Raw genomic sequence first — 22376 nt, 5'->3', positions numbered from 1 at the left:
TATTATATATAAATACTGGCCACTTAAAATTGGCCACTTAATATTTAATATTCAATTATTTTAATGATCTCAATTAAAGTATTAATTTTATTAAATTGAACAAGCACATACATTCGGCATTCAGTAAAATATTATTAAAGATGTATTAATATTTCAACACAATATCTTGTTATTTCGACATGTGTGCCGAGTGTGCGTGCAACAAGCAAGATGTGCACTTTTAAATCCGGTGACACGCGTGCATTGATTTTTATTAATAAACTAGTGTTTTCTGTAAGTGTCTGCGTCAAATATGAAGTTGACGATCGCCATCTCCGTAGTGAACGCGCCTATCGCCTAGAGAGGAAATGCACATCTTGGATTACATAATCAAAGAGCAGCCTATTTCTTTTCATTTCGAATTGTTTCGTTTAAAGTCATTTAAAGCTTTCTTTAGATAGGCTATATTTCTCATGTCTGAGTTTCGGTTAATTAATGATGAGATGAGATGCGCTCCTGTTCACGTGCAATGCAAGTGACCGCGGCGCTGGTGCCTCCATGTCATGATTTATTTGATTCTTATTTATTAATCGAGGAAATTGGTTGATGAAAAATGTATTAAAATTAAGATACAATTTATACAAAACGAAATTCACTTTAAATAAAGGCTTTATACAAAACTTAATGAAGAAAATTAAGTTTAATCATGTCTGACCCATTAACAAAATCATGTCTGACCGACTCCTTGTCTCCCGATGCATCCTATCATGGTGTTCACTTTTCATAATCAACATAGATGGAAAACATAACATTATAATATTAGAAACAAATATGAAACTAAATGCTCTTATTTAATGGCTACAACAAATATAGTAGGCCTACATACTCTCTATTTGTACAAATTGCTGCACATTCAAGTTAATTCTCAAATTAATTTTCAAATGATTGAAAACAATAAATACCACTTAAAAAAAAAATATATATATATATATATATATATATATTAGGGTGGCCCTTAAATGTACGAAAAAACTTTTTTTCCGTTTTTCTGCAGCCTGACCCGCTAGATTTGTTCCATTCATGCTAAAAACACCCCAGAAAAAAAATGGGGCAAAAATATTAATATTTAGAGGTAGCTCAAGCACATCAAAGTTCGCTGTTTTTGTAGGCAATTCTACAAGTCAGCAAAATTCTTCATTCTAAAACATTTAGCATTGAGCATTGTATTCAATACTATACACAGTTTGCAGAATGCATCAAATCACATAGCCTATTACTTGATAACAGTTCAATGTGAGTACTTTATAAATTATTTAACCAAATATATCTTACACAACATACATTTGACTATTGTAAGATAACTGATGATATGCATCTTTTCACATTTAGTCCAGGCAAAGTAACAAATTTTGGAGCCAAAAATAGAACTAATTGTAAAATACTTTTTTGCAGCTTAGATCATTTCTATGAGGTGTCCAGAACAACATACTAAAAGTCCTAAGAAATCCTAGTTGAGGAAATATGTTAAATTCTCATCAATCCGAGATGTGTGCCAAGGGCCAGACAACAATACACCCCAATGGGGTTATTTTTTTCCTTTACTCCTATCAAAATGAAACTTTACACAATGAAAGTACCCATGAAGAGTCAAATTTTTTGTATTACAAGTTTCTTTGAAAATGAATTTGAATATGCAAATGAGCTATACACTAATCGAATATAGGCTACCCAAAATACACCCGCATAGGCTTAATTTTTTCCTTTACTTCTACCACAATAAAACTTTACACAGTGAAAGTATACATGAAAAGTAACATTTTTGTTTTACAAGTTTCTTTGAAAAATCTATTTTAAAAATGCAAATGAGCTCAACACTAGGCCCAACTGACTTATGGCCAAGAAACCATAGTCACAAGTAGAAAAAACAGGGGCCAAATAACTAACACATTCATGTCCATTCAATAAGTTAACCTATGAATAAACACAATACATTTGAAGTCACTTGCCACACTTACCTGGGTCACTTGCCACAAAAAGACTTATATTGACCTTAAGAATTTATTGCACAATCTTGCCTCCAGTTGCTTTCTAAATTCTTTTTTTTTTTTTTTTTTTTTTTTGCGAACAAGCCTTACCTAATGACATTCCCCCACAGATAACATCAGAAGAAAGTCAGAATAGCCATCTTAGTCATTAGTAACGTGGTGAGATTAAATTTTGGGCTGGTAGATTTACAAATGATTGGTATTGTTGGTAAGATTACGAGATTACAGGCAGAAGTCATTCTTACCAACTAAACGATTCACTCTCACACAGAAGACAGATGAAAAACCAGATAGACACACTTTCCAGACATTACAGCTCTTTAAAATAATTTTGCCAGACACCAAAAGTGCTTCTCTTTTTGTAGTTAGCAATTATTTCAGACCAGGCGTTGATATGCTTCTACCTTCTTCTACCGTTTGTAAAGAAGCTTTGCATTGTTATGAGAAGCTAGCAACAGCAATATCTAGGTTAGTTAAAGAAAGAAAAAAAATTAAATAAATAAAAATAAAATTAAAAAAAGAAAAAAAGAAACCTCCCCATGTTGTTGTTACCTGTTGTTACCGACCCTGAAGACTATACCGGTGGGGGTTATACCCCTGGCAGGTACTACCAAGCCAGGCAGTTTTCAGGTTAGAGGCCAGTCTAAAAGCAGCATTGCCCTCACCCATTGGCAGTAGGATGATTGGATGAAGATCGGGTCGATGTATTTGTCATACATATGAATGGTGTTTCTGCCTATATGCAAATTAGGACATATTCAATAAGTGTGGCACTCATGTGCATATTCAAATTAATTTCAAAAGAAACTTGTAATACAAATAAAGTTACTTTTCATTTATACTTTACTATGTAAAGTTTTATTGTGGTAGGAGTAAAGGAAAAAATTAAGCCTATTTGGGTGTATTTTGGGCATATTCGATTAGTGTATAGCTCATTTGCATATTAAAATACATTTTCAAAGAAACTTGTAATACAAAAAAAATTACTTTTCGTGGGTACTTTCATTGTGTAAAGTTTCATTTTGATAGGAGTAAAGGAAAAAATAGCCCCATTGGGGTGTATTGTTGCCTGGCCTTATTGGCACACATCTCGGATTGATGAGAATTTAACATATTTCCTCAACTAGGATTTCTTAGGACTTTTAGTATGTTGTTCTGGACACCTCATAGAAATTATCTAAGCTGCAAAAACGTATTTTACAGTTAGTCTGTCGTAAAACACTACTTTGCCTGGACTAAGTTTGCACAGTTCAAAGTCAATAGTTCAGAGTTTCTTAACACCACGCATTTCTGTGAAAGTGGCTTCGTTAGCCCATCGTTAACACAATTTATGCTTCTGCAAGAAATGCATAGAATATATTTTGTGCAAAATAGGTGTAAATTCAGAATTGCCATTAAATAAGAAAGTATGTAATTTAAATAGTTTAGATAAAATTAGGCAAGTGGTAATTATCACAAATTGAGCATAATAACTGATTTTCTGATACAAAATTTCAACGTCATCGAGCCACCTCTAAATATTGTTCAAATGAGCTCATATTTTGTCTGAATTATTTTTTCATGTATTGGAACAACTTGAGGGGGTCAGACAATTATAAATCAAAACTTGATAAATAAGGGCCACCTTAATATATATATATATATATATATATAAATAAAATATATATACAGTTGTACTGCAGGCTACATTATTACATATGCATTCATCAGATATTTTACTTTTTTTTTAACGGTTTTAATTTGAAAATGACTTGGTAGCAGAGGGCCCCATGATGAAGCTCCGCCCCCACTGTGCAGTGTGCAGTCTACGATATTGGGGTAAATTGACCGGCGAAGCCCTGAGCGGGGAATAACATCGCGAATGGTTTTATAGTGAAGTTGGTTGAAAGTCACGAGCGTCTCTCACACACGATAAAGGGGGCGTGTTGAACATACTCCTCTACGGCTATAAAGGGGATGATGGAACCTATGTTATATTGCCGTGTTAATTAGGCCTACCAAGCTCATATCCAAGCTTATATTAAGTATGCTATACTACGGGTTAATTTAAAACAAAAGCATTTTTTTCTACACATCGCTGTTGCTGAAAGCGTCTGATAACACGCACTTGGATTGGCTAGCAAAGTCCAACTGCGTCATGTGAAACGCCTGTGGGTTGCTTTGATGGTTGAAAGACATGAGCATCTCTCACACACGATAAAGGCCGGGTGTTGAATTCGGCCAATATACACTGAGGACAATAAAGGGAGCATGAAACCTATATTGTCGTGTTTTAATTAGGATACCACATTCACGTTTAAATTAAGTAGGCTACCACAGGCTAATTAAAAACTAAACGAAATTGTAGATTACGCAAGTTACTGTTGCTGAAAGCGTCAGATGATCACGCATTTAGATTGACTGGCAAAGTCCAACTGCGTCCTGTAATACGCGGGTGGGTTGCATTGGAGTGTCTCACAGACGATAAGGATGTTAAAAATGGCAAATAGACTCTTCTTTAAAGATAAATAATGGAAAACAATGACCTCCTATGTTAAATGTAGGCAATCGAGCAAACATAAGTCGTTGTTGCTGAAAACGTGTTTAGTTGGTGCAGTCAGTCAGTGTTGAGGTGAATTGATGACTGGCGAAGCCCTGAGCGTGTAATAACATCACGAATGGTTTTATAGTGAAGTTGGTTGAAAGCCATGTGCGTCTCTCACACCCGATAAAGGGGGCGTGTTGAACATACTCCTCTGCGGGATAAAGGGATGATGGAGCCTATGTCACATATTCCCGTGTTTAATTAGGCAGCCTACCAAGCTCACATCCAGGCTTATATTGCGTAAGCTATAGCCTACTACAGGTTAATTTAAAACAAAAGCAAATTTTCTGCACATTGCTGTTGCTGAAAGCGTCTGATATCACGCACTTGGATATAGCAAAGACCAAATGCGTTCTGTGAAACGCCTGTGGGTTGCATTGATGGTTGAAAGCCATGAGCGTCCCTCACAAACGATAAAGGGTGTGTGTTGAATTCGGCCAATATACTCCTGCGGGCAATTAAGGGAGGATGAAACCTATATTGTCGTGTTTTTTAATTAGGACACTTAGCACACATTCACGTTTAAATCAAGTAGGCTACCACAGGCTAATTTAAAACTAATGCTGAGTCCCAATTCGCATACTATCCGTCCTAAATAGTATGCGAAACTAGAATTAGTATGTCCCAAATCGTAGTATGTTGAAATGAGTATTCCAAAGATTCCCGGATGGTCTACTATTTCCGGTTAGAATTCGAAGTGCAGATCAATGCACACTCTAACGGCTAATATTGCCCACAACCCATTGCGTGCGGGGGGGAGGAGCTTTGCGGTGATGATGGTGATGTAAACCTGGCAGTCGGATGCAGCAACGGAGATGCGCCCTCAGTTTTTAAGTGTAAGAATTCAAATGTTTAACCCTAATTAAAGTTATATTTTATTGTCTCGTAATATTAATGGGTTTATGTTGTGCCAAAAAAGTACCGTGTTTATCTTGTAGGGTCCGATGAAGATACCGAGCGCCTCATTGCAGGCTACAAAACAATAAATAAAAAGGCTCTAGTACAGTGTCATGCAAGTGTCTTTTTTTATGTATTTCTTTTGATGTTTCTGTCTGACTTATTTGTAGTAATACTGTGGCTGTACATATGTTAACTTTATCAGTCCAACCAAAGAAACATGGTTACTACACTTTTACTATAGTAAAAGCATGGTTCATTTTCATCAGGGTATTTTTAAGTATTATACATAAGTATAAGATTAAGTTTAAAATACGTTAAACAATAGTTACACTATAAACTTTAAATATTTTAACTCAGAAAATAAGTAGCGCTAGCTTTCGTTATTTGCACATGAACGTCAGAACCAGCCGCCTCACAAACGACCTGCGTTTGGTTGATCTACGACGACGCCCTGCTTCACTCCTCAATTTGGTAAACACATTAAATGTATTGTGGAAAAAAAGATGGGAATAGTAAATAAAATTATATTGGATATATAAGAATGAATGAAATGTTAAATGTTTTGTTAACAGTCGCGGTGTGCGTAACTAGGCAACCACGTTCAAGTTCACGTTGCATGACGTCATCGAAGTATGTCCCAGAACGTGCATACTTTTTTGCTACAAACTCAAAAGTATGTACTTTTTCATCACAAAAAAGTACATACTTTTAGGTCATAGTATAAGTAGGCGAATTGGGACTCAGCCTAAACGAAATTTGTAGTCTACGCAAGTTACTGTTGCTGAAAGCGTCAGATGATCACGCACTTAGATTGACTGGCAAAGTCCAACTGCGTCCTGTAATACGCGGGTGGGTTGCATTGAAGGTGGTTTTAAGCTGAGCGTCTCTCACAGACGATAAGGGTGTTGAAAATGGCAAATAGACTCTCCTTAAAAGAAAAATAATGGAAAACATTGACCTCCTATGTTAGGTGCAGGCAATCCAAATCTTAGAGCAAACGTAAGTCGTTGCTGGAAACGTCTGTTACGTGTAGTCAATGATGAAGTGAATAGATGACTGGCGAAGCCCTGAGCGTGTAATAACATCGCGGATGGTTTTACATTGAAGTTGGGTGAAAGCCATGTGCATATGCGTGTGTAGAAAATGCCGAAGGACGTGACAAAACGGCCTTATATGACGCCCTGAGATGAGAACGGGTTGCAATTTTATCATGGTCCAATTGCTCAGCGACATCTTTCTCGATTGCCATAACTGCCAGTTGATGGAGCTTGCTCTGACCCATTGTTCTCCTTAGCCAGTTGTGGAGACGACGAAGAGCACTGAAAGACCTCTCGCACGAACAGCTGCTAACAGGTACAGTGAGGGCAACCTGGATGACAGATTTCAGTGATGGAAACATTTCAGAATCCAGCAGGTTAAAGTGAAGCCATGTGGAGCAGTACCAGCTTGCTTTTTACGTGTCAAAAAGTGCCTTGATACCATGACTTCCTCTGTTTTTAATCAATGTTGTAGTGGTGTGCTAGTTCTGCTAAATGTGGCTCAGACAGGAAGTTTTCAGATACTGGACTACATGCTTGAATACCTTGAAGCAAAGCTGAATTTACAGCAGAAAAAAGGTTCTCCAGTTCAGTTACCATTCTATCCAGACATGGATATAGTAACTTTGTTCTGACTTGTTCGGCATCTGTGCTGATTCTCCTATGTGCACCATAAGTTGTTTCATCAACAAAATCCTCCATCCTTTTTGTCTTCTGTCTCTGGCCAGAAAGCTGCTCCTCAACTACAATGTGATTAACTTCACACACTGCCTTTGCTCTGGCATATATATAGATATATATCTGCAGCAGTGGGATCACTGCATTTCTGCTTTAAGGAGTCATACACAGCATGATGCCACTTTGTATGCCACTGCTTGGGGAAGGTCAATGGTCTCTTTTTGGAGATCTTTGTGCAAGCCTGCCACTACAGATAGGAGATCCTTAAAAAATTGTCAACAAATACACAAGTGAGAATTTAAAGATTTTTGTTTTCAACCCCACTGCAGTAGCTGTGTTGATGGCAGAGAGGCAATCAATGATGGCAGGCAAATTGTCAAGCACAGCATTCACTGAGTGAAGCTGGCACGCCCACCGTGTGTTGGACAGCTGCACCAGTTCACATGGTTGCAATCCCAATGTTGTTTGTACTTCTTTAAACTTGTGGTGGCTGACCAATCACTAAAAAATGAATACAGACTTTCCAGCAGGCTAAGTAACTCTGTGGCCTCAGTAATCCCTCTGCAGGTGTGGCAGAAGACGAGATTCAACTCATGGGCATTACAGTGAACATATATAGCCTCAGGGTAGGGCTGGGCGATATGGACCAAAAGTCATATCCCGATATATTTACGCTGAATATCGATATATATATTTCCACAAAGTGAGAGCAAATGTTCAGTCGAAGTCAAAGCCAAATATGACGTCACAAGTAGTTTTATTGAAACCGGCTATTTCAGTGAACAGTTGCAAAATCAAATGAATAAATAATAAACAGGTTTCTTCACCTTAGGGCTGGACGATTATGACAAAAATCATAATTGCCGATTATTCCCTTGTAATTGTAATTGCGATTTATTAATTATGATTATAATTGCTCTTGAAGCAAGTTAGGAACATAAATGAAACATTTAAACAGACATTGAAACAGGAAGCGGTGAGATGCCAGCGGAGAAACCTACAACTCAGACTGAAGCTTCTTGAAACTACACCGTTAAACATCTGGAGAACTTGTGAGAGACACGAGCTTCGAACGCCGAGTTTCGACAGAGAGTCGACCAAAATGCCTCCAAAGAAGTACGAGGAGATCGAAGAGATAAAGAAATCGCTTGATTTTCTGTCTGAGGAGATCTCGACTGTCTCTAAGCAGCAGAAAACGATCATTGATTTGATGAGCGAAATTAAAGAACTGAAAAAACAAAATGAGGAGAAGGACAAGCGGATCGCCAGCCTGGAGTGCCGCGTGGCCGACATGGAGCAGTATTCCCGCATGAACGACATTGTTGTCAGCGGATTGGAGACCAGGCCCCGTTCTTACGCCAGGGCGGTGACAACGACAGGCAGTGGGGAGCTCATCGATCCAGACATGGACTCCGTGGAGCAACAGGTGACTGCTTTTTTTCACAGCAAAGGCTTATCAATATCCAAAACCGATATTGAGGCTTGTCATCCTTTACCCCGGAAAAACAAGAACGACAAACCTGCAATAATAATCCGCTTTACGAACAGAAAAAACAAAAATGCTTTGCTCAGGCAAGGGAAAAAGCTTAGAGGGACTGATGTTTATGTGAACGAGCACCTGACGAAAAAAAATGCAGATATAGCCAGAAGGGCACGCTTCCTAAGGAAGCAGAGGAAAATCCAGTCAACCTGGACAACTAATTGTAAGGTGTTCATTAAACTTAACGGGTCACCGGAGGAAACAAAAGTACTGTCTGTTAGATTCATTGAGGAGCTGGACAAGTACCAGTGAATCATGAACATGTAACTTAGAAAGGGGAGTAATTTGTATCAATGTGTGATACTGATTTGAATTATAATGACTATGGACTCCTTTGAAGAGCTGGACTGTTTAAACTTAACAACAGCTGGAAATGAGAGTGACAATGATGAGAGTGAAGGTTGGAACTTAAAAACTTTCAAATTCACTGATCATAATCTACATGATTTTGAACAAGATCTTGACCCTGAAAACAATTTTCTTAACAACATAAACAACAACTGTTGTTATTACTCTGATGATCAATTCAACATGAACATAAAATCTGATTATGGACTGTCAATTATTCATTTTAATAGCAGAAGCTTATATGCAAATTTTCACAACATCAAAGAATACTTGAGTCATTTAAACAACCCATTCCAGGTGATAGCCATATCTGAGACCTGGCTTACTTCTGAGAAGGGTGTTGATTATGAGTTGAATGGTTATGAATTGAATTATGTTAATAGAGAGAATAAAAAAGGAGGTGGAGTGGCATTGTATGTAGATAGAAGATTAAAATATAAAATTGTGAAAAATATGACAATTAACATTGATGATGTGATGGAGATAATAACGGTCGAAATTAATTTGGAAAAAAAGAAAAATGTAATTGTAAGCTGTGTATACAGAGCCCCTGGTTCAAATATCGAAATGTTCATGAACAGTATGGAAAGTCTATTTACTAAGAATGATCAAAAAGCGGTGTTCATTTGTGGGGATTTTAATATAGATCTCTTAAATCCCAACAAGCATAAACTGACAGATGAATTTATCGATTTAATGTTTAGCATGAGTCTTTTACCACTTATAACTAAACCAAGCAGAATATCACAACACTGTGCAACTCTAATAGACAACATATTCACAAACCTAATGGACAATAGTCTAAAGAGTGGGTTGTTACTAAATGACATAAGTGATCATTTGCCAGTTTTTGTGATGTGTGTTTATGATCATGTGAAGTATAAGGAAGTTAATGAGATTAGTTACAGGAGAATTAGAACTGTTGAATCAATAAATACACTCAGAAGCGAATTACTTGCATATAATTGGAAAAAATTGTATGATGAGACTGATACCAATAATGCATACGCAACATTTCTGTCCACTTTTAAATCATTATATGATGAACACTGTCCTTTAAAACAATTTACCATAAAGCACAAATTTAAAGAGAGACCACGGATGACAAAAGGATTAAAAAATGCTTGCAAAAAAAAGAACACCTTATATAAAGAATTTATAAAACACAGAACAAAAGAAGCTGACAATAAATACAAAAGATATAAAAATAAATTAACCACTATCATGAGGATAAGTAAGAAAGATTATTATAATAAAATATTAAATGATAATAAAAATGATATCAAGGGTATATGGAAAGTGCTAAATAATATTATAAGGAATGGACCAATGAATAAAAAATACCCTCAGTATTTTATAGATAATGAGAGGACTTTAAGCAACATGAAAGATGTAGTCAATGGGTTTAATAATTTCTTTGTAAGTGTGGGAGCAAAGCTGGACGATGTAATTAAAAATCCACAGACTGAAGGTGAGGTGGAGGCAGTGGATTATTTAGACAGTAACCCTAACTCTATGTTTTTGAAACCATCTGAGGAAATTGAGATTATTGAAATTGTTAACAATTGTAAGAATAAAAAGTCAACAGACGTGAATGATATTGATATGGTTTTAATTAAGGATGTTATTGGTGCAATTGTTAAACCGTTAACTCATATTTATAATTTGTCTTTCAAAACAGGTGTATTCCCAAGCAAAATGAAAATTGCTAAAATCATTCCACTATATAAATCTGGAGAGAGAAATCAGTTCACGAATTATAGGCCATTGTCTTTACTCTCTCAGTTCTCTAAAATATTAGAAAAATTGTATGTAATTAGATTGGATAATTTTATTGAGAAGCATGAATTATTGGTTGATAGTCAGTATGGATTTAGGTCAAACAGATCTACATCGATGGCATTAATGGAGTTAAATGAAGACATGACCAGTGCTATAGATAACAAACAATATGCAGTGGGAGTATTTATTGATTTAAAAAAAGCTTTCGATACAATTGATCATCGTTTGTTAATCAATAAACTGGAAAAGTATGCTATCAGAGGAGTTGCATTAGATTGGATGAAAAGTTACATAACTTTTTTTTTTTTTTTTTTTTTTTAAGATTTCTTTTTTTTTTTTTTTTTTTTTTTTTTTTTTTTGAAATCTTTCCAGTACAGACATAACAATTATAACATGACCATTTGAACATGACAGTTTAAGATGGCTTGTGGACAGAGTCAAACATAAAGACGCTTAAGAGAAGCGAGAGAATTACAAGAGATAGAGATAGACTAAATGTCACATGTCTGTCCTGTCTTGTTCTGCACTTGGGTGTCTGTTATGTTGAGCCATGTGCTTGTGTCATTGTTAGCCCCGCCCTACTTGTTATCTGATTATTGTTTGAGTTCTCCCACCTGTTCCCCCTGATTAGTTTCCCTTTATTAGTTCCCTCTTGTTTGCAGTCTGTGTGGATCGTTGTCTCTGTTTCCCCCTGTGTTATGTTTTGAGTGTTTGCCTGCCTTGTTTTTCCCCCACGAGGGAGTTTTGGTTTTTAGTCTGTTTGTTTGTTATTCATTAAAAATTCCTTTCCTGCACTTGAATCCTCGCTTCACTTTTTGACCTCCCGTGACAGAACGATCCACCAAAAGGATGAGGATTCAGCGGAAGGATTCAATCCAGCCTCCTATTTCCTGCCCGCATTATGAGCGTATTGTACGTTTCAGCACTTTGAGTTCCCTTCGTCAGATGGGGACTAATGTGAGAGAGTTTGCTGTGAAATTCAACACTGCTGCAGAAGGACTGGGGCTTGGTGTTGAGGCTCTTAAGGACTTGTTTAACTACGCCCTTGATGAACCCATCGACTTCCTAATAATGAGAGCTTTGCAACATACGACGTTTGAGGAATTTGTGAATTCCTTGGAGCGTCACGGTAATCCTCCTGCTAAAGAGGTCCCAGTTCCAGGGGTCCCAGTTCTGGTGGTCCCAGTTCCGGTGGTCCCAGTTCCGATGGTCTCAGTTCCGATGGTCTCAGTTCCGATGGTCCCGGATTCGGTGGTCTCGAGTCCGGTGGTCCGGAGGCGGAGGAGGAAGAGGAAGCACGTCACGTCTGTCCAGCCAGAGACTGTTCACGTCACGCCTGCCCAGCCAGAGACTGTTCACGTCACGTCTGCTCAGCCAGAGACTGTTCACGTCACGTCTGCCCAGCCAGAGACTGTTCATGTCACGTCTGCCCAGCCAGAGACTGTTCACGTCACGTCTGCCCAGCCAGAGACTGTTCACGTCACGTCTGCTCAGCCAGAGACTGTTCACGTCACGTCTGCCCAGCCAGAGACTGTTCACGTCACGTCTGCCCAGCCAGAGACTGTTCACGTCACGTCTGCCCAGCCAGAGACTGTTCACGTCACGTCTGCCCAGCCAGAGACTGTTCACGTCACGTCTGCCCAGCCAGAGACTGTTCACGTCACGTCTGCCCAGCCAGAGACTGTTCCTGAGCCTATGTCTTCGGACAAGATGGTCGTCACTGCCACCGAGCCTGTGTCTTCGGACAAGATGGCCGCCGCCGAGCCTGTTCACGTCACGCCTGCCGAGCCTGTGTCTTCGGACAAGATGGCCGCCGCCGAGCCTGTTCACGTCACGCCTGCCGAGCCTGTGTCTTCGGACAAGATGGCCGCCGCCGAGCCTGTTCACGTCACGCCTGCCGAGCCTGTGTCTTCGGACAAGATGGCCGCCGCCGAGCCTGTTCACGTCACGCCTGCTGAGCCTGTGTCCCCTGACAAGATGGCCGCCGTCGAGCCTGTGTCTGAGCCGGTGGTGTCTGTTCCTGAGCCTGAACCCTCAGTGACCGCGACACTGGCCATTATGGCCACAGCCATGTGGTGTGTGTGGGCTACGTACACACTTGAGCCGGTGGTGTCTGTTCCTGAGCCGGTGGTGTCTGTTCCTGAGCCGGAGCCAGTGTCTGTTCCTGAGCCGGAGCCAGTGTCTGTTCCTGAGCCGGAGCCAGTGTCTGTTCCTGAGCCGGAGCCAGTGTCTGTTCCTGAGCCGGAGCCAGTGTCTGTTCCTGAGCCGGAGCCAGTGTCTGTTCCTGAGCCGGAGCCAGTGTCTGTTCCTGAGCCGGAGCCAGTGTCTGTTCCTGAGCCGGAGCCAGTGTCTGTTCCTGAGCCGGAGCCAGTGTCTGTTCCTGAGCCGGAGCCAGTGTCTGTTCCTGAGCCGGAGCCAGTGTCTGTTCCTGAGCCGGAGCCAGTGTCTGTTCCTGAGCCGGAGCCAGTGTCTGTTCCTGAGCCGGAGCCAGTGTCTGTTCCTGAGCCGGAGCCAGTGTCTGTTCCTGAGCCGGAGCCAGTGTCTGTTCCTGAGCCGGAGCCAGTGTCTGTTCCTGAGCCGGAGCCAGTGTCTGTTCCTGAGCCGGAGCCAGTGTCTGTTCCTGAGCCGGAGCCAGTGTCTGTTCCTGAGCCGGAGCCAGTGTCTGTTCCTGAGCCGGAGCCAGTGTCTGTTCCTGAGCCGGAGCCAGTGTCTGTTCCTGAGCCGGAGCCAGTGTCTGTTCCTGAGCCGGAGCCAGTGTCTGTTCCTGAGCCGGAGCCAGTGTCTGTTCCTGAGCCGGAGCCAGTGTCTGTTCCTGAGCCGGAGCCAGTGTCTGTTCCTGAGCCGGAGCCAGTGTCTGTTCCTGAGCCGGAGCCAGTGTCTGTTCCTGAGCCGGAGCCAGTGTCTGTTCCTGAGCCGGAGCCAGTGTCTGTTCCTGAGCCGGAGCCAGTGTCTGTTCCTGAGCCGGAGCCAGTGTCTGTTCCTGAGCCGGAGCCAGTGTCTGTTCCTGAGCCGGAGCCAGTGTCTGTTCCTGAGCCGGAGCCAGTGTCTGTTCCTGAGCCGGAGCCAGTGTCTGTTCCTGAGCCGGAGCCAGTGTCTGTTCCTGAGCCGGAGCCAGTGTCTGTTCCTGAGCCGGAGCCAGTGTCTGTTCCTGAGCCGGAGCCAGTGTCTGTTCCTGAGCCGGAGCCAGTGTCTGTTCCTGAGCCGGAGCCAGTGTCTGTTCCTGAGCCGGAGCCAGTGTCTGTTCCTGAGCCGGAGCCAGTGTCTGTTCCTGAGCCGGAGCCAGTGTCTGTTCCTGAGCCGGAGCCAGTGTCTGTTCCTGAGCCGGAGCCAGTGTCTGTTCCTGAGCCGGAGCCAGTGTCTGTTCCTGAGCCGGAGCCAGTGTCTGTTCCTGAGCCGGAGCCAGTGTCTGTTCCTGAGCCGGAGCCAGTGTCTGTTCCTGAGCCGGAGCCAGTGTCTGTTCCTGAGCCGGAGCCAGTGTCTGTTCCTGAGCCGGAGCCAGTGTCTGTTCCTGAGCCGGAGCCAGTGTCTGTTCCTGAGCCGGAGCCAGTGTCTGTTCCTGAGCCGGAGCCAGTGTCTGTTCCTGAGCCGGAGCCAGTGTCTGTTCCTGAGCCGGAGCCAGTGTCTGTTCCTGAGCCGGAGCCAGTGTCTGTTCCTGAGCCGGAGCCAGTGTCTGTTCCTGAGCCGGAGCCAGTGTCTGTTCCTGAGCCGGAGCCAGTGTCTGTTCCTGAGCCGGAGCCAGTGTCTGTTCCTGAGCCGGAGCCAGTGTCTGTTCCTGAGCCGGAGCCAGTGTCTGTTCCTGAGCCGGAGCCAGTGTCTGTTCCTGAGCCGGAGCCAGTGTCTGTTCCTGAGCCGGAGCCAGTGTCTGTTCCTGAGCCGGAGCCAGTGTCTGTTCCTGAGCCGGAGCCAGTGTCTGTTCCTGAGCCGGAGCCAGTGTCTGTTCCTGAGCCGGAGCCAGTGTCTGTTCCTGAGCCGGAGCCAGTGTCTGTTCCTGAGCCGGAGCCAGTGTCTGTTCCTGAGCCGGAGCCAGTGTCTGTTCCTGAGCCGGAGCCAGTGTCTGTTCCTGAGCCGGAGCCAGTGTCTGTTCCTGAGCCGGAGCCAGTGTCTGTTCCTGAGCCGGAGCCAGTGTCTGTTCCTGAGCCGGAGCCAGTGTCTGTTCCTGAGCCGGAGCCAGTGTCTGTTCCTGAGCCGGAGCCAGTGTCTGTTCCTGAGCCGGAGCCAGTGTCTGTTCCTGAGCCGGAGCCAGTGTCTGTTCCTGAGCCGGAGCCAGTGTCTGTTCCTGAGCCGGAGCCAGTGTCTGTTCCTGAGCCGGAGCCAGTGTCTGTTCCTGAGCCGGAGCCAGTGTCTGTTCCTGAGCCGGAGCCAGTGTCTGTTCCTGAGCCGGAGCCAGTGTCTGTTCCTGAGCCGGAGCCAGTGTCTGTTCCTGAGCCGGAGCCAGTGTCTGTTCCTGAGCCGGAGCCAGTGTCTGTTCCTGAGCCGGAGCCAGTGTCTGTTCCTGAGCCGGAGCCAGTGTCTGTTCCTGAGCCGGAGCCAGTGTCTGTTCCTGAGCCGGAGCCAGTGTCTGTTCCTGAGCCGGAGCCAGTGTCTGTTCCTGAGCCGGAGCCAGTGTCTGTTCCTGAGCCGGAGCCAGTGTCTGTTCCTGAGCCGGAGCCAGTGTCTGTTCCTGAGCCGGAGCCAGTGTCTGTTCCTGAGCCGGAGCCAGTGTCTGTTCCTGAGCCGGAGCCAGTGTCTGTTCCTGAGCCGGAGCCAGTGTCTGTTCCTGAGCCGGAGCCAGTGTCTGTTCCTGAGCCGGAGCCAGTGTCTGTTCCTGAGCCGGAGCCAGTGTCTGTTCCTGAGCCGGAGCCAGTGTCTGTTCCTGAGCCGGAGCCAGTGTCTGTTCCTGAGCCGGAGCCAGTGTCTGTTCCTGAGCCGGAGCCAGTGTCTGTTCCTGAGCCGGAGCCAGTGTCTGTTCCTGAGCCGGAGCCAGTGTCTGTTCCTGAGCCGGAGCCAGTGTCTGTTCCTGAGCCGGAGCCAGTGTCTGTTCCTGAGCCGGAGCCAGTGTCTGTTCCTGAGCCGGAGCCAGTGTCTGTTCCTGAGCCGGAGCCAGTGTCTGTTCCTGAGCCGGAGCCAGTGTCTGTTCCTGAGCCGGAGCCAGTGTCTGTTCCTGAGCCGGAGCCAGTGTCTGTTCCTGAGCCGGAGCCAGTGTCTGTTCCTGAGCCGGAGCCAGTGTCTGTTCCTGAGCCGGAGCCAGTGTCTGTTCCTGAGCCGGAGCCAGTGTCTGTTCCTGAGCCGGAGCCAGTGTCTGTTCCTGAGCCGGAGCCAGTGTCTGTTCCTGAGCCGGAGCCAGTGTCTGTTCCTGAGCCGGAGCCAGTGTCTGTTCCTGAGCCGGAGCCAGTGTCTGTTCCTGAGCCGGAGCCAGTGTCTGTTCCTGAGCCGGAGCCAGTGTCTGTTCCTGAGCCGGAGCCAGTGTCTGTTCCTGAGCCGGAGCCAGTGTCTGTTCCTGAGCCGGAGCCAGTGTCTGTTCCTGAGCCGGAGCCAGTGTCTGTTCCTGAGCCGGAGCCAGTGTCTGTTCCTGAGCCGGAGCCAGTGTCTGTTCCTGAGCCGGAGCCAGTGTCTGTTCCTGAGCCGGAGCCAGTGTCTGTTCCTGAGCCGGAGCCAGTGTCTGTTCCTGAGCCGGAGCCAGTGTCTGTTCCTGAGCCGGAGCCAGTGTCTGTTCCTGAGCCGGAGCCAGTGTCTGTTCCTGAGCCGGAGCCAGTGTCTGTTCCTGAGCCGGAGCCAGTGTCTGTTCCTGAGCCGGAGCCAGTGTCTGTTCCTGAGCCGGAGCCAGTGTCTGTTCCTGAGCCGGAGCCAGTGTCTGTTCCTGAGCCGGAGCCAGTGTCTGTTCCTGAGCCGGAGCCAGTGTCTGTTCCTGAGCCGGAGCCAGTGTCTGTTCCTGAGCCGGAGCCAGTGTCTGTTCCTGAGCCGGAGCCAGTGTCTGTTCCTGAGCCGGAGCCAGTGTCTGTTCCTGAGCCGGAGCCAGTGTCTGTTCCTGAGCCGGAGCCAGTGTCTGTTCCTGAGCCGGAGCCAGTGTCTGTTCCTGAGCCGGAGCCAGTGTCTGTTCCTGAGCCGGAGCCAGTGTCTGTTCCTGAGCCGGAGCCAGTGTCTGTTCCTGAGCCGGAGCCAGTGTCTGTTCCTGAGCCGGAGCCAGTGTCTGTTCCTGAGCCGGAGCCAGTGTCTGTTCCTGAGCCGGAGCCAGTGTCTGTTCCTGAGCCGGAGCCAGTGTCTGTTCCTGAGCCGGAGCCAGTGTCTGTTCCTGAGCCGGAGCCAGTGTCTGTTCCTGAGCCGGAGCCAGTGTCTGTTCCTGAGCCGGAGCCAGTGTCTGTTCCTGAGCCGGAGCCAGTGTCTGTTCCTGAGCCGGAGCCAGTGTCTGTTCCTGAGCCGGAGCCAGTGTCTGTTCCTGAGCCGGAGCCAGTGTCTGTTCCTGAGCCGGAGCCAGTGTCTGTTCCTGAGCCGGAGCCAGTGTCTGTTCCTGAGCCGGAGCCAGTGTCTGTTCCTGAGCCGGAGCCAGTGTCTGTTCCTGAGCCGGAGCCAGTGTCTGTTCCTGAGCCGGAGCCAGTGTCTGTTCCTGAGCCGGAGCCAGTGTCTGTTCCTGAGCCGGAGCCAGTGTCTGTTCCTGAGCCGGAGCCAGTGTCTGTTCCTGAGCCGGAGCCAGTGTCTGTTCCTGAGCCGGAGCCAGTGTCTGTTCCTGAGCCGGAGCCAGTGTCTGTTCCTGAGCCGGAGCCAGTGTCTGTTCCTGAGCCGGAGCCAGTGTCTGTTCCTGAGCCGGAGCCAGTGTCTGTTCCTGAGCCGGAGCCAGTGTCTGTTCCTGAGCCGGAGCCAGTGTCTGTTCCTGAGCCGGAGCCAGTGTCTGTTCCTGAGCCGGAGCCAGTGTCTGTTCCTGAGCCGGAGCCAGTGTCTGTTCCTGAGCCGGAGCCAGTGTCTGTTCCTGAGCCGGAGCCAGTGTCTGTTCCTGAGCCGGAGCCAGTGTCTGTTCCTGAGCCGGAGCCAGTGTCTGTTCCTGAGCCGGAGCCAGTGTCTGTTCCTGAGCCGGAGCCAGTGTCTGTTCCTGAGCCGGAGCCAGTGTCTGTTCCTGAGCCGGAGCCAGTGTCTGTTCCTGAGCCGGAGCCAGTGTCTGTTCCTGAGCCGGAGCCAGTGTCTGTTCCTGAGCCGGAGCCAGTGTCTGTTCCTGAGCCGGAGCCAGTGTCTGTTCCTGAGCCGGAGCCAGTGTCTGTTCCTGAGCCGGAGCCAGTGTCTGTTCCTGAGCCGGAGCCAGTGTCTGTTCCTGAGCCGGAGCCAGTGTCTGTTCCTGAGCCGGAGCCAGTGTCTGTTCCTGAGCCGGAGCCAGTGTCTGTTCCTGAGCCGGAGCCAGTGTCTGTTCCTGAGCCGGAGCCAGTGTCTGTTCCTGAGCCGGAGCCAGTGTCTGTTCCTGAGCCGGAGCCAGTGTCTGTTCCTGAGCCGGAGCCAGTGTCTGTTCCTGAGCCGGAGCCAGTGTCTGTTCCTGAGCCGGAGCCAGTGTCTGTTCCTGAGCCGGAGCCAGTGTCTGTTCCTGAGCCGGAGCCAGTGTCTGTTCCTGAGCCGGAGCCAGTGTCTGTTCCTGAGCCGGAGCCAGTGTCTGTTCCTGAGCCGGAGCCAGTGTCTGTTCCTGAGCCGGAGCCAGTGTCTGTTCCTGAGCCGGAGCCAGTGTCTGTTCCTGAGCCGGAGCCAGTGTCTGTTCCTGAGCCGGAGCCAGTGTCTGTTCCTGAGCCGGAGCCAGTGTCTGTTCCTGAGCCGGAGCCAGTGTCTGTTCCTGAGCCGGAGCCAGTGTCTGTTCCTGAGCCGGAGCCAGTGTCTGTTCCTGAGCCGGAGCCAGTGTCTGTTCCTGAGCCGGAGCCAGTGTCTGTTCCTGAGCCGGAGCCAGTGTCTGTTCCTGAGCCGGAGCCAGTGTCTGTTCCTGAGCCGGAGCCAGTGTCTGTTCCTGAGCCGGAGCCAGTGTCTGTTCCTGAGCCGGAGCCAGTGTCTGTTCCTGAGCCGGAGCCAGTGTCTGTTCCTGAGCCGGAGCCAGTGTCTGTTCCTGAGCCGGAGCCAGTGTCTGTTCCTGAGCCGGAGCCAGTGTCTGTTCCTGAGCCGGAGCCAGTGTCTGTTCCTGAGCCGGAGCCAGTGTCTGTTCCTGAGCCGGAGCCAGTGTCTGTTCCTGAGCCGGAGCCAGTGTCTGTTCCTGAGCCGGAGCCAGTGTCTGTTCCTGAGCCGGAGCCAGTGTCTGTTCCTGAGCCGGAGCCAGTGTCTGTTCCTGAGCCGGAGCCAGTGTCTGTTCCTGAGCCGGAGCCAGTGTCTGTTCCTGAGCCGGAGCCAGTGTCTGTTCCTGAGCCGGAGCCAGTGTCTGTTCCTGAGCCGGAGCCAGTGTCTGTTCCTGAGCCGGAGCCAGTGTCTGTTCCTGAGCCGGAGCCAGTGTCTGTTCCTGAGCCGGAGCCAGTGTCTGTTCCTGAGCCGGAGCCAGTGTCTGTTCCTGAGCCGGAGCCAGTGTCTGTTCCTGAGCCGGAGCCAGTGTCTGTTCCTGAGCCGGAGCCAGTGTCTGTTCCTGAGCCGGAGCCAGTGTCTGTTCCTGAGCCGGAGCCAGTGTCTGTTCCTGAGCCGGAGCCAGTGTCTGTTCCTGAGCCGGAGCCAGTGTCTGTTCCTGAGCCGGAGCCAGTGTCTGTTCCTGAGCCGGAGCCAGTGTCTGTTCCTGAGCCGGAGCCAGTGTCTGTTCCTGAGCCGGAGCCAGTGTCTGTTCCTGAGCCGGAGCCAGTGTCTGTTCCTGAGCCGGAGCCAGTGTCTGTTCCTGAGCCGGAGCCAGTGTCTGTTCCTGAGCCGGAGCCAGTGTCTGTTCCTGAGCCGGAGCCAGTGTCTGTTCCTGAGCCGGAGCCAGTGTCTGTTCCTGAGCCGGAGCCAGTGTCTGTTCCTGAGCCGGAGCCAGTGTCTGTTCCTGAGCCGGAGCCAGTGTCTGTTCCTGAGCCGGAGCCAGTGTCTGTTCCTGAGCCGGAGCCAGTGTCTGTTCCTGAGCCGGAGCCAGTGTCTGTTCCTGAGCCGGAGCCAGTGTCTGTTCCTGAGCCGGAGCCAGTGTCTGTTCCTGAGCCGGAGCCAGTGTCTGTTCCTGAGCCGGAGCCAGTGTCTGTTCCTGAGCCGGAGCCAGTGTCTGTTCCTGAGCCGGAGCCAGTGTCTGTTCCTGAGCCGGAGCCAGTGTCTGTTCCTGAGCCGGAGCCAGTGTCTGTTCCTGAGCCGGAGCCAGTGTCTGTTCCTGAGCCGGAGCCAGTGTCTGTTCCTGAGCCGGAGCCAGTGTCTGTTCCTGAGCCGGAGCCAGTGTCTGTTCCTGAGCCGGAGCCAGTGTCTGTTCCTGAGCCGGAGCCAGTGTCTGTTCCTGAGCCGGAGCCAGTGTCTGTTCCTGAGCCGGAGCCAGTGTCTGTTCCTGAGCCGGAGCCAGTGTCTGTTCCTGAGCCGGAGCCAGTGTCTGTTCCTGCCAGTTACACCGCCCTGGCCGCCCGAGGGAAGGTCTGCTCCGCCCTGGCCGCCCGAGGGAAGGTCTGCTCCGCCCCGGCCTCCCGAACTGTCCGTTTTCCCTGCCCCGGCCTCCCGAACTGTCCGTTTTCCCTGCCCCGGCCTGGTCTGTCACTCCCGTCCCGCCCTGGCCTGTCCCTCCCGTCCCGCCCTGGTCTGTCCCCCCCGTTCTAGTGGAGTGTCTGGAAGCCACTCCTTAAGGAGGGGGTTATGTCACATGTCTGTCCTGTCTTGTTCTGCACTTGGGTGTCTGTTATGTTGAGCCATGTGCTTGTGTCATTGTTAGCCCCGCCCTACTTGTTATCTGATTATTGTTTGAGTTCTCCCACCTGTTCCCCCTGATTAGTTTCCCTTTATTAGTTCCCTCTTGTTTGCAGTCTGTGTGGATCGTTGTCTCTGTTTCCCCCTGTGTTATGTTTTGAGTGTTTGCCTGCCTTGTTTTTCCCCCACGAGGGAGTTTTGGTTTTTAGTCTGTTTGTTTGTTATTCATTAAAAATTCCTTTCCTGCACTTGAATCCTCGCTTCACTTTTTGACCTCCCGTGACACTAAAGTAGTGAAGAAAGGAAAAAAAAAAAAAGAAAAAAAGAAAAAGAAAAGAGGGCTAGGGATTTTTTAGCATTTCGAGATTTTCTATCATTGTATAGAGTTTCACAGCATTCTTTCCTTTCATGTGTTTCAGAGATGAAAAGTAACAGTACAATTCTTTGTGAAAAGCAAAAAATTTGGGAATGGATTCCATAAATCTGTTCTTATGTATAAAGAATTTTCCAAGTATTACTATGGAGTTAATCAACATATTGTGATAGTTATCTTTGACAATAAAACCATATAACACATTTTCTTTCTTTAAAACAGGAACAGGCAGATATTTAGACAACCAATGAAATAAATCACTCCAGAAGGCATTGATGAAAATACAATCATAGAACATGTGATCTGTGGTTTCTGTGTTATTGGTACAAAACACACAGTTCTTACAATCAAAACCAAATCTATTAGAAAGAAACTCAGAAGATGGATAGATTCCATTTAGGATCTTGTAGTGCACTTCCTTAGCTTTTGGCATAATTGGAAATTTAAAGAAAAAGGATCTTAAACATTCAGCATCTTTTTTGGAAAAAAACCTGGAGATTGAATTGTAAGATCTAGAGAACGGGTACAGTTCTTTGTTAAATATTTGTCTAATAGCGAGGTTACTTATTTTACATTCGAACAGATTATTCCCTTGTACCAAAAGCGAAGGAAGCTTTGGAGTCGAACATTCTCGATGCCGGTGAGATATCATTAAAAGAACTTGCTTAGGTATTGCATTAATAACTTTTTTATATTGCTGTTTATCTATAATATTAAATTTAGCACAAAAATCCTCGAATGAGAGTAAGTTACCATTACAGTCCAGTAAATGAGAAACAGACCAAATGCCTTTATCTAACCAGTTTTGTATAAACAGAGATTTACGATTATGTAAAATATACCTGCAGTTCCATATTGGGATATTGTGGGGACTAAAAGTATGTTTGTATATCATTTTCCAATAAAACAGAGTTTGATAATGAAATGAAGAGATTTTATAGGGAAGTTTCTTGAGGTCATAATCACAACTAAGGAGAAATTTGATGCCCCCAAGTTTCATAAAGATATTGTTGGGAATGTGAAACCAAATTTGTGTTTTTTTATTTAAAAATTGTTTAAGCCAGTTGGTTTTGATTGTACCATCAATACATTCAAAATCAATTGCCCCAACCCCGCCTTCTTCATAGTTTCTAATCATTTTACTCTTTTTTATATAATGCGTTTTACCCTTCCAAATGTAGTTAAAGTTTGCTTGGTTTATTGCTTTAATTGCATCCTTGGGAACTGACAATGATTGGGCTGGGTAGATGAAGCGAGAGATGGTTTCAGTTTTTGTAAGTAATGTTCGCCCGATAATAGATAGATCTCTCTGAGACCAAGAATTGAGATAAGCTTTACATTTTTCCAA

The sequence above is a fragment of the Squalius cephalus genome (genome assembly GCF_949319135.1).
Source record: "Squalius cephalus genome assembly, chromosome: 18".
In the NCBI taxonomy this organism is placed as follows: Eukaryota; Metazoa; Chordata; class Actinopteri; order Cypriniformes; family Leuciscidae; genus Squalius; species Squalius cephalus.
Note: the sequence above shows the minus strand (reverse complement) of the source record.